The 12664-nt window shown below is 42.8% G+C and overlaps 1 protein-coding gene across 5 annotated transcripts in view; it reads left to right on the top strand.

Annotated features, from left to right (window-relative positions):
* The window catches only part of MB21D2 (Mab-21 domain containing 2), a 108137-nt gene that overhangs the window by 74684 nt on the left and 20789 nt on the right, over nt 1–12664 (top strand). Inside the window, exon 2 of one of the 5 annotated variants that reach the window (XM_081234405.1) lies at nt 6836–6961. The exons of the other annotated variants lie outside the window; for them this stretch is intronic. The gene's annotated coding sequence lies outside the window, so the exon portion shown is untranslated. The remainder of the gene's footprint in view (nt 1–6835; nt 6962–12664) is intronic. 5 annotated transcript variants of the gene reach the window in all.

Genomic DNA, 12664 nt, shown 5'->3' with positions numbered 1-12664 from the left:
GGAAAGATTTTAAATGGCCTGACTCTGCTGCCATAGTTGGGTCAGATTGTCAGAAAATTATGTTATGCACCAGCGAAGACAAGAAGAGGCTTTTGAGGAGGTGCTCTAAAATTATTTTCTGTTTATTTGCATAAGTATTTGGCTTGAATAGGAAATCAACATTCCTTGCCAAGATGGGGTTAGCATTCCTATGATGTTTTAAAAGCTGGCCAAGGAATTGGCATGAGAGGAGACAACCCATGCAACTCAGCAAAGAGTTGCTAGAAATTGGGTTGTGGTCATTTAGTCTAAACGTGATTAGAAACAGAACAAAACAAAACAAATAGTATTCATTTTAAAATCTGTTTCTTGCCTACTTCCCAAAAGACTTGTGAGTATTAAGAAAAAACACATGACTAAAACATGACCATTAAAATACACAACAAACTCAAAACCTCCCAAGAAGCTTTGTGCAGCAGCAACTATGTTTTTGCCCAAAAATATTAATTATTTCTAATGTTATTATCATTTGGGGGGCATGGATTTTAGGTGAAAGATTCCTGGCAGTCTAAGCAAAAAAGGAAAATATGGTTGCTTAGCAACTCTTATTGACTGATAAAAAAGGAAACAGGTCACAAACTATGTATAAAATAAATAAGTGACAAGGATATATTGTACAGTGCAGGGAATATAGATAATATTTTATAATTATAAATGGAGATTAACCTTTAAAAATTGTGAATCACTATGTTGTACACCTGAAACTTATATAATATTGTACATCAGCTATACCTCAATTTTTAAAAAAGGAAACAGATCAGCCTGTTAGGAGATACATTCTTTAATATATCTCCTCTAATATTATGCAGATCTTTACACTATAAGCATTGAATAGTATAATTTTCCATGACTTCAGTAAGCTTTCTAGTGATGGCAAATTCCTTTGCAAGACAGCTTGTTTGTTTTTACATTGACCTTCAGTAAAATCTTATACCAGATCGAAGGCCTTTTTTATATGGGGACATAGCTAAGGCAATCCAGACTTATACTTTCCTATTATGCTTTGATGCAAGGAAAAATATTAATAAGGGATGGATATTATCTTGTTTTGATCAGTGTTTTAAATCTTGTGTGTTCATAAGAACTGCCTGGGGCCCTTGGTAAAATATAGATTCCAATGCTCACTCCAGATTTATTGAATCAAAGTCTCTAGCAAGGGGCCTGGGTGTATATTTAACAAATGCACTGAGTCATTTCTTATGCTCCAGCAAGTTTAGGGAGCACTGCCATAGATGGTTTTCCTTAACTATTTTTCCCTCTCAGTTGGGCTTTGTAGCAGTCATTTTGAGCATAGATTGTGATAGGAGCCTGAGGCAAGAGCATTAAAAGTGAAATGATGAAGCCCAGCAGAGCCAGTTTAATTAGCTGGTCTGGAACCATAGTGTCATTTCCCTTTCTCAGGCAGTGGTGCTTCAGAATGCTGCCCATCACTTCCCGCCTTCTCATCTGCTGTGCCATTGATGCTTTTACCATCTCCATGTGGCAGGCAGAACGAACATCATACTGTATTTCATCAATTTTAAGATGCACATCTTCCCACAATTTAACATCTCTAAAATTTGTGTGCATTTGAGGACCTAAGATGTACTACTTGGATGACATCTTGTTTTCCTGTCTTAGTGATATATAAAGTAATGGTGCATCTGTATGTTCAAAGGGGTTGAAGATTGGATGAACTGTGATTGTTCCTTTTGTAGATGAGGCATCTGAGGCACGAAGAAGGTGATGTGAGTGTGGAAAACCACTCCTAGTAGAGGGGGAGCCCCATTTCAGACCCAGCTCTCTGTCCTTGTGCTAGTTATTTGTCACTGAATAAGCAATACTTCAAAATTCAGTGGCTTAAAACAGCATTAAACATTGATTCGCTCACACGGTTTCTTGGGATCAGGCATTTGGGGGTGGCTTAGTTGGGTGGTCCTGGCTTGGGGTCTCTCATGAAGTAGCACGTAAGGCGTTGACTGGATCTGCAGTCACCAGAAAGCTTGGCTGGGCCTGGAGGTGCCACCTACAAGCTGGCTTGTTCCCGTGACTGGCAGTTGGTGCTGGGAGGCCCCAATTTATCCCCATGTGGGCCTCTCCACCAGGTCTTGAAAGAGGCCCCCACATAGTGATGGGCTTTCCACCCGCCTCCCCTCCCCACCCCAGCAAGTGATCCAAAGGACCAAGCCAGGAAAATGTTGCGGTGCCTGTTATGACCTTGCCCCGGAAGTCTCGTGCTCTCACTACTACACATATGATTTGCCACACAGACCAACCCTGACTCCGTGTTCGCGGGAACTATACAAGGGCATGAATATCAGACAGTGAGGGTCTCTGGGGCTGGCTGTTTCCTTCGCACCACATTGCCTTTCCAACATAGTTTTGTCCCGACCTGCTTGGCCATCTTATATGCTTAGGTAAGGCTCTTGGAAAACTCTTTGGGGTTTATACCCCATTCGAGCACTTCTGAAACTTTAATGTGCCTACACATACTTGGGGTCCCCTGCTTCAGTAGGTCTAGAGTCTGGCCTGAGACTCTGCATTCTAATGAACATTCTAATATAATGCCCTTGCTCCTGGTCCATGAACCACACTCATAGTAGGAAAGTGAACTGAGCCAGGCAGGCCTCCAGTGGCCTTCTGCAGGGCTGCCCTGCAACCGGAACTCCTCTCTCCTCAAGGGGTACTTGCCCCCTCCTCTTATTTTGGCCGAGAGACTAATGGTTTCGGGGAAGGAACTAGGGGAACCAGCCCACTTCACTAAGTTGGTTAAGGGAAAGAGAGGCATGAAGCTGATAAGAACCCAGGCATTACTAGGTAGACAGCTTGCTGCAGCTGTGAGCCTCTTCACAATGAAGGTCAGGTTTCAGACAGCAACAGCTGGGTGCTCAAAACAGCAAGGCAGTTAGCTTGCAGGGGAGTGGGGGGGTGGGATGAAACACAAACAGCGCTTAAAATGAAACGTGTTGTTGCATTACTCAGAGCTCAGATGCCCATCAGTGGAATCCCCGTCCTCCTTTCTTGCCTCTCTCCTCTCTCCCTGTTTAACACACACGTGCGCGTGCGCACACACACACACATTAGCATTTAGGAAACCTTTGGACCTACGGTATATTTCCCTGAATAAAATGGAAGTTAGAGCTGCAGCAATCCCATAAATGCTGCCACACTTTAAGCTGCTTGGCTGAGATCTAGAATGCTGGCCCCGGCACTCTGCCTTTTTCCTTGCCGATGGCAAAACTTCTGTCCTGTGTCTTTCTACACATCAGTTAAAAGGAACACATTAGACTCTAAGCTCAACAAGAGAGGAACTCTTTCTCTTGTTCATTTCTCTCTCTCTCTCTCTCTCGCTGTATGTACGTATTTAATACATACACGTATACACACGTGTATACATTATAAATAAGGAGAAGAATAAATACACCAACATAATGCGTGGAGAGAGGGAACTCTTGAACCGTTTGAATCTATCGGGAAAACATGGTGAGGCCTCTGCAGTGGAACACAGGGCACTCCAGTTTCACATTCTAGTTGTTGTTGGGGACTTTTGGAAGGGGGTCAAGTTTATCACCTACCATTTCTTTATCAGCCACGCCAGTCTATAACTGTAGAAGCTAAAAATTGCTATTTACCGGGCACTTACTGTGGGTTGAGCACACATAGTTACATCATTTAATCTTCCGACAACCTGCGCGGGAGGTAATGATCACCTCCAGTTTGCAGAAGAGGAAATCAAGCCTGTGAGAGGTGAAAGTATTTACCGTACACAGCTAGTAGGTGGTAGTTTTGCAGGCCGTCCCAGACCGATTTCAGCCTAAAGCCGGTGTTTAGTGTCCACTGTCACAGAACAAGATGTCCAGAGAAGGAAAAAAGAGAATGATAGCGCTACCAGACCCGGAAGGGCTCCCAACACTGAGTCCGTGCACTTACTTTGCATCTGTCCTTGGTGCTGTGAAGGCTACTGAGATGCATTTCATGGGACCTCTGCCCTGGAAGAGTCGATATATTCATGGAACATTGATAGGAATCGCAGTCATCTGAGGCTACCTATTAAATAGCAACCAGTCCCTATACATGGCTGGTGGGAATGCACAATGGCACAGCCACTTTGGGAAACAGTGAGACACTTTATAAGAAAGTTAAACACACACCTCACACTTAACAAATGGCACAGCTATCATACACCTAAGTATTTACCTAAAAGAAATGGAATTTATGTTAACACAAAGGCATACAGTTTTATTCATACTAGCAAAAACTAGACACAACCCAACTGTGCATCACCTGGTGAGTAGATAAACAAAGTGCATCATATCCATAGAGGGAAATACTGCTCAAGAATAAGTAGAAGCCAGCTATTGATTTGGTGAATTCAACATGAATGAATATTAAAAGTTCCATGCTAAGTAAAAGAAGCCAGCCATGAAAGGCTATATACTTTGTCACCTATGTGCCCTTCAGGAAATGGTAAAACTATAGGGATAGAAATCGGATCTAAGATTGCCTGGGGCTTGGAAAGGGGATTGACTGCAAAAGGGCATGAGGACATTTTGGGGGGTGATGGAAGTCTTCTGTGTCTTAATTGTGGCTATAGTTATCAAACTGTATACCTTTGTCAGACTCATCAAACTGTATCTGTCAAAGGGGTGAGTTTTATTGTAGATAAGTTATACCTCAATAGACTTGACTTTAAAAAATACATCATTCGGTCCAAACCCACCATTTTCCAGATGGGGAAACAGGCCCCAGATGAGGGGAATGACTTGCTACAGTTGTGAGTTGGGAATACAGGTTTCTCGGCCCCAGTCCTGAGGCAAAAGCAAGCTGGAACCTTGGCCTCCTGTCTCGGTCCATGGCACATTCCAAGGAGGACTGGAGCACTGATCCTCAGCTCTGAATGCAGCTCCATGGGTGGCTTTCTAAAAACTCACACTCCACTGTGCCGCTCATCAGGCTGTTGACCTGCAATTTGGCTAGAGGTCTCCTCATTAGAGAATAAAGTAAATTAGCATTCAGCCAGAACGAAAGCACATAAAGCTCCGATGATGAACTTCTGTGTACATATTCCATTGACTCTGTTGGGAAGAAAAGGCCTCAGTGTAGTACCATTAATTTATTCAGAAGAGTGCCTTGCAAGGCTTTGTCATCCAGTCTAGAAAGAACAAAATATCCCAGAGATTCACACCAACATCTTGTTGCAGAAAGCTGGTGAGATTTGGAGTGAGCCAGACCTGGTTTTAGTTCCTAAATTTCTTACTTCCTCACTTCGTGCCCTTGAGTAACCACTTCTCTGTCTGCAAAATAGTAATCCTAATACCTACCTCTTATAGTTTCTTCAAGGTTTAGGTAGGAGATTGGGAAATTAAGCACCTAGCCCGGCTATGATAGACTTCAGCGCGCAGCCAGCCGTGGGCTTGTGCTTGACACACATTAACTATCATCCCACCCATTGTGGAAATGATCAAGCCCAGGGTAAGTAATCTGTCAGCCATTGTACCACCTGGCCAGAACCACTGGGCTATGTGTAGACTTCAGTAAATGGTTATGGATCTGAGCCAAGTCCTATTTATAAAATAATTGATTATAGAGTTTGGAAAGGAGTGGAATTTTGCTTCTTAATTTGAGAGAAAGCCTTACTTTAACTTTTTTGCTTTTTAAGAAAGAATGGGAAACCATTGAAAACAAAATTAGGGCTCTGAGTGAGTGCCCAACTCCCAGTTGAAGGGAGGGTATTTTTCCCACTCAGACTCCTCTGTCTTTGCCCAGAAAAAAATACCCCAACCACTCAAGAGACCTTGAGCTATTTAGGGCCCAGGGAGACTTCCCTCCCACCCCTCAGCAGGGCGACTCTCTGGGGACATTCTCTGTAATCACAAATCATTTTGCCTTCTAAGATTGAGTCTGTTTTAACACTAATGGAAATAGGGTCAACTAGGCTTAGGGTTGACTTTTCTTAAACTTAATTGTTTTTCCTCTTTTACAATTGTACTAATATACCAAGTAAGTTTTTCATCTTTACTTGAAAATATGTCTCATTCTGTCACACAGCCAGATTTACAAAACACCAACTAGTTTTAATAACCCAAGACAACTGGCAAAATACCAACTGGCAAACTTACCAAAGACAGTAGAATTTGTTTCTTTTTTTGTTTTAATTTTTATTGGAGTAGAGTTGATTTACACTGTTGTGTTTCAGGTGTGCAGCAAAGTGAATCAGTTATACACATGCACGTATCCACTCTTTTTCAGATTCTTTTCTCATAGAGGTCATTACAGAGTATTGAGTAGAGTTCCCCGTGTTATATAGCAGGTTCTTACACGCTCTGTCTGTTTAAATTCCTCCATTATATGCTTCATGTGTGTGGACTCAATTTTCCTTTCCCGACTACTGTCTTCCAGTATGAAGTGGTCAGTTACAGGCTCTAGTGCATTCTCTCAAGCACAGTAACAACAATGGTTTAGGTGCCAGAGATTTCTCCGCTGCTCAGGGCAGAGTTATCCTCTTGGGTAGTTAGGAGCCTGAGGACTAGAAAAACTGAAGTCAAGGCTAATGGTCAAAGTGGGACAGTCTCCCAACACCAGCTCGGAGCTGTTTCCACTAGCCCACACCACATTCCTTTTGTGTAGGTTATTTAATAAATTCATTTCACAACCCTTAGAGCACAGTAGGAAACAATGCAATTACTGAACCATAGGAACACAGCTGCCAACATCTTGTTGATTCAGAATTGTCCAAACACTTCCATGTGTGGGTGGGACTGATGCAATTTGCTGGTCCAACAGTTGACATTGATAAATTGGAGTTTCGTTTCCTCAGCCTTCTGTTGGAGGTGCTAATGAGCATGAAAAGCTGGAGAAACACAGGCGGGAGAGGAAGAGAGAATCTTGCCTGATCTACATACTAAGTAATTGAGCCTGGATGATGTAGACTTGACACTGCCAGGTAATAGATGGACACTTTTGAAGGCACTAATAGAAGCCAGATAAAATTAGCACTGTGAACATTTTAATTAAGTTCTGCTTGCAGATTGTGTGGGCTGGTATCTTCCTTCATTAGAGGGAATGTTTGCTTTTCCTAATATTCTTTCATATGTTTTCTGAAATATTCTTTTATAGTTCATGCAGCACTAAGCCAAGATTACTTGGCTTCTGGAAGATGAGGAGGTTGGGCCAGATGATCTCTGAGGTCTTTTCTACACTCCATGTTTTTACTTCCTTGGCAAGAGAATTTGTCTGAAATGAATTGCATTCCTCACACATACATTCATCCAGGCCTCTGTTCTCCCCATTCATTGTTTCCATTCATCCAGTAAGCACTTGGATGCTTTCTCTGTGCCGCTTACTGTGCTAGGCACTAGAAGTAAAGAAGGGAACAGGCCACAACGCCACCAGGCCCCTACACCCAGGAGCTGACATTCTAATTGGGAGCTAGGTAAGTAAGTAGAGTGTATCAGGGATATGCCTGGGGCAACACATGGAAGCAACTAGGTGGAATCAAGGAGGGCTGCTCAGAGGATGTAATATTTTAAGTTGCTCCTTGAAATAAGGTGGAGACTGGGGGGAAGAAGAGTGTTTGGATGGACTTTGCTCTGTGTACCTCCCAGGACTTTTTGCCCTAAAGGTCATTTGGCTATCTGTGGGATGTCCTTCCAGTGGAAGTATTTCTGTTAATGCTTTGGCATAGGAGTCAATGATTACTTCCATGACTTTTATATTTTCTCAACTGCTTAATCTTAATTTTATTCAGAAAAAAATTGATTTGAATAAAATGGGTTGGCAAAAGTACTGAACTTTTGAAATTAACCTTTTACGTATACATATGTGAAGTCCAAACCAGCCATGAGTAATCTTTTTCCTATCCTTTCAGCTGTCAGCCAGGAGAGTACACTTATCTTGGAGAGATGCATTTTGTTAAGCCGTGATCACAACCCAGTTAGGAATCCTCCAGCTACAAGTCATTTTAGAGATTATCAGACATTTATTGACTCAATGTTTTTAAAGCAAATTGGATTCATTTTTGTATGGCATTAGTCAAAATTAAATCTGTTCTAAACAGAATTTCTTTGCAGGTAATCCTGATTTTTAAAAAGAATGTTAAATGTGTTTGGTTAAAGTTACCTATGAATAGAGAACTCAGGATATTCAGTGTGAAAGTAATGTTTTAAAAAATGCCAATTTAACTTTGAACGAATACTATAGTAGCTTCTAAATGTGTCAAAAACAACTTCTATCATATTATTATATTCTATCATAGCTGTTTGGTAGAAACCAGAGAAATCAAATGTGAACTGATTATTGGCATTAGTGTGATGGCCAGGCTGTCCTGTAAAGGATTTAGGTTTGTATATTTATAGCCCATCTCAGCAACTCTGTGTGGTCATACTTGACTCTTATACCAGAGTGTCAGTGCTGATCCAAGAATTAGGAGACCTTGACCCGCTCCAGGCTCTGACACTCACTAGCTTTGTGGGTTTTAAGTACTTGTAGTCCTGCTTTGGCGTCCTTGTCCGTAAGTGTTCTCATCCCTACAATGAAGTGGTGAGACTAGATGCTCTAAGGACCCTGGTACTTTTGAGATGGATGAATGTGAGTGATGAATGCTTCCTTCCCATTTGCACGCAGAGAAGCAAAGCCATGAAAGAGAAAATGATCCCCTCGTGGCTGTGGGGAGCGTCACTGGCTCAATAAGAATAGGTCAGCATGCTCCCTTTTAATCACCCTGATAGCACTTACTTGATATTGGATTTTATGGTTCACAAAGCCCAGTGATTTGCATTTGGTCTTACGTTTGTGGGATAACTTCTAGGTGGATATTTAAAGGGCACGAGAGTAATAAAGTTAGTTGGCAAGATCTTGTTTTAATAGTGAATTCTGTCCCACCATGCCTATCAAAATGGGTGTCTGAAATGAACTAATATTACTTTTTTTTTTTTTTTTTTTTTACTGAATCTTATTTCGAAGAGAAACGAATAATTAAAATGAAACAGTAAGAGTTACTCTCCAGGGTATCACAGGTTCTCCTCTTCAACCACATTTAGAAACAACTTCCTGTAGGAGTGAAGTATTTAAGCAGATTCCCCCACTCCCCATTGCCTTTGGATTGATTCTGTTAAGCTTGTTTGTGCTCATGTAATTAGCTTCTGTATGACTTGCTGTGAATAATGTCCCTTGGTAGCCTCACATTTAGGAATGTGATGAATATATATTTGTTTGTTTGGAATCAGATCACATATTTCCATGTAAAAACACCCCAAATAATGCCTGGGTTCATTGGTGCCATTTTAACTCAGTCATCAGCTGAGCCCTAGTACTTGTCTTCTTAGCGTGGGTTGGGAGTAGGAGTCCGTGTAGTAGGAAGGAAGAGCAGTTTTGAAACCGGCACATCATTTCCTTGGCCTGGTCTCTGGAGGCCTCCCTGTCTCTGACTTCTGTCCTCAGGACCTTCCAGCACAAATCACAGTCCACTGAATCAAAGCTCCCATCCCAGCCAGGCAGGTGGTCTCCACTGTGGTGAGAATGTCTCACCTCTATTGAACACATTTATACTAAGGAGGAAATGGTAATTAGCACCTTAACTTCCAAGAAGCAATTTCCATTTTCTCTTTTTAATTGTGAAAATGAACCTGATGGGTAGAATTTCAGGCAAGAGGAGAGGGAAAAGACAGAAAATCCAGGCCTGAAAATCTGTCTCCAGGTTCAATTCTCCCCAGGTTTCCCAGCTTCTTTCATTTCTTCACCCCTAGTATTAGAAAGCTTTAGTCCCTTTGCCATCTCCCTGGAGCTGTGAGAAGGAGCTTAAGAAAAGGGGGAAACGGGATGTGGCTAGTCGTTCCCACTGACCTGTGTGAGATGTTTGTAAGTCAACTGTCTTCTTCTTTATATATATATATATATATATATATATATATATATATAAAATATATATGTTGGTGACACTGCTTGGCATGCAGGGATCCCAATTCCCTGACCAGGGATCGGACCCGTGCCCCCTGCCTGCAGTGGAAGAGCAGAGTCCTAACCACTGGGCCGCCAGGGAATTCCCAAGTTAACTGTCTTCTGAATCAGACACCTGGGTTCAAAGGTCAGATCCACAGACTATGTAACTTTGGGCAATTATTTAACCTCAGAATCTCCCTTTCTTCATACCACTCAGGGGCAGCGTAAAGGTGAACAGTAATACATTAAAAATCCTTGGCTCAAAGTAGATGCTCAATAAATGGGCTATGTTATTAAGAGGCTAGGAGTGGTTGGATGATGGCATGAGCAATATCTGGAAGACAGCAGCATCAAGAAGAATTTTCATATCAGTGACATGGACATCGTTATTTCAAGGAGGCATAATGTCGGACTCTTCTGTGTGTGTGTTTGAAATAGATTTCTGGGAATGGAAAACAGGTGGTGAGGCTGCAATGTAGGTACCCCAGGGGTGGTACCTCCAGATGTGTGCAGGTGCGGCCAGCTGAGCTGCTCCCGCAGGGAGGGGGATGGGCCTTTGCAGCGACAGCCCGGGGAGGGGGTGTGCCGGGGCCAGGATGCTGGGGAAGCTTTCAGACACAAGCTGAGCAGTCACCGAGGCATGCGTGCTTTCATCTGCAATCACTTGTTGTCTGTCTGAGGCGAGAATCAATACCAGAAGGAGAAGGCGACGAATCATTCATCGCCCAGAGACTGGCTGTAGATCCAGCGCCCGTTGTTTTCTTTCTAACCACTTTAAAGAAACTTCCACGCACGTCCTTTCCCTGAGACATGGAGCCTCACCACTGGACGCGGAGAGGTCCTTGGAAAGATCTGAAACGACCTTTTGTGTTGTTAGACATTACTCTCTCGGGGGGAATTAAAGATAGATGTATTCTGTCCCATTCTGCTTCAGTTATATCAGCACTCGTCATATTTCGCTTTCTTTTTTCGCATCTGTTCCTTACTACTCATGACGTTTAGAGAAACAACCCATACGAAAGGTCTGTATTTGCCTCTGCGTGTGTCTGTGGGGCATGTGCTTTACACCCATTGCACCCATTACACCCATTTGCTTGCTATATAAACTCACTCTTAAAACATCTCCCCCTCCTTCCCTCGGCTCAGAAACACACTCTTCTCAGTCAGGAAGAGCATTAAAGAGCATCCTGTCCAACCAGCTCTCTTGGTGGCAAGGAGCCGGCCTCTCTTAGGGAGCACCAGGACTGGGCCCTGGGGGTCCTGCTCCGGTTCGGATCCACCTTCTCCCTAGGGCATTAGCTGGAGGGTCTGCCCTCCAGGCTCCTGCACCCCTGCCAGCCCCCAACCTGCCTTGCAATGTCTGGAAAGGGGTAGAGAGAGTCAAATGAGCAAGTAAAGTGGACATAACGTGAAGTCTTTTTAGAGACTTTTTGGAATGATTAGAGCAGGGAATTGGGGGGACACGCCCCCAATCCCACAACAGCATTCTGTATAGAGTAGATCTTTTGTAAGCAACTGATTTATTTTTCTGCTGAAGGCCAGCCTCAGGCAGAATTGGGAAATAGCCAGCTTGATAGGATGCGGTGATTTTCAACCCTTTTTATTCCTCCCTTTTAAAACTGTAGGATTCTTACTTCAGATAGAAGCATCAGAGGAAGCCCAATATGTAAAACAGATAAAAGTGGTTCTAGCGGGGGGGCGGGAGGCCCAGGGGCTGCCCATCTGGCGCAGGCGCAGTCTCCCTTACCCTTCACACGCCCTCACCCTCCACTTGCTACAGGACCTGAGAGGAGCGCTTGGCGCTTGGCATTCAGTTTGGAAGCCACCATAGCAGTGAAAAGCCCACGGGGCTCAGGCAACCCTGTGTGAGTCACCACAGCAAAACCCTTAACCACTGAGTCTGACTCTTTTCTTGTAAATTGAGGGTAGAATGTCAGACTGAAAGATTTTGCATATAAGTAGTGAGATAACATATAATATACTTGGTTCGTAGCAGACACTCAGGAAACAACAGGGCTTGTGGGGAAAACAGGGTTAGGAGCAGATCCATCCAAGCCTATTTGAGCTTGTAACCAGGAAATTAACAAAAGCAGTAGCAGTACTGAACAAAAAAAGACAGAATACTCTAATACAGGAGTTTACTGTTGAAAAAAGGTTGAAAGTGGCTTCATGAAAAGGGTTTTAGGGGGGAAGAAAAGGGGGTAAAGTTGTTGAATTGTGGAGACAAAGATGAAATGCACTAAAATCATACAAAAGCATTTCCATGACAGATCACATGCCAATTTGAATCTCGAAGAATGTGAGTGTCATTCGTTCTGTGGGTTGATGCATTCTGCTGTGTTTGAGCATGTTTTGTTTGACGGCTATTCCTTGGTTGTACAGAATATTAATATAATAATAAAATAATAATAATAAAATATTCTTGGAAAATTGCATATGAACTAACACTACTTTTATTGTGCTGACATAATTTCGCTATTTGCAGTCCGAACTAGTTCATATTATAAAGACATTCTGTATCAGGATGGACTGTTTCTAGATCTCAGTAGCCTAACCCCCAGGACTCGGGGGGACACGGGTGAGTCCGCAAAAAACTTATCTTGTGTGAGGCTTGGGAATGAATTCAGATAGCTGTCATACAAGTCACCTCATAAATCTCAGAAAATATCAGGTTAATCAAAAAGATTGTACAAAGAAAGAAAGGAAATAA

This window comes from Mesoplodon bidens (genome assembly GCF_964165515.1).
Source record: "Mesoplodon bidens genome assembly, chromosome: 5".
Classification (NCBI taxonomy): domain Eukaryota; kingdom Metazoa; phylum Chordata; class Mammalia; order Artiodactyla; family Ziphiidae; genus Mesoplodon; species Mesoplodon bidens.
This window is presented reverse-complemented; position numbering and strand designations above follow the sequence as displayed.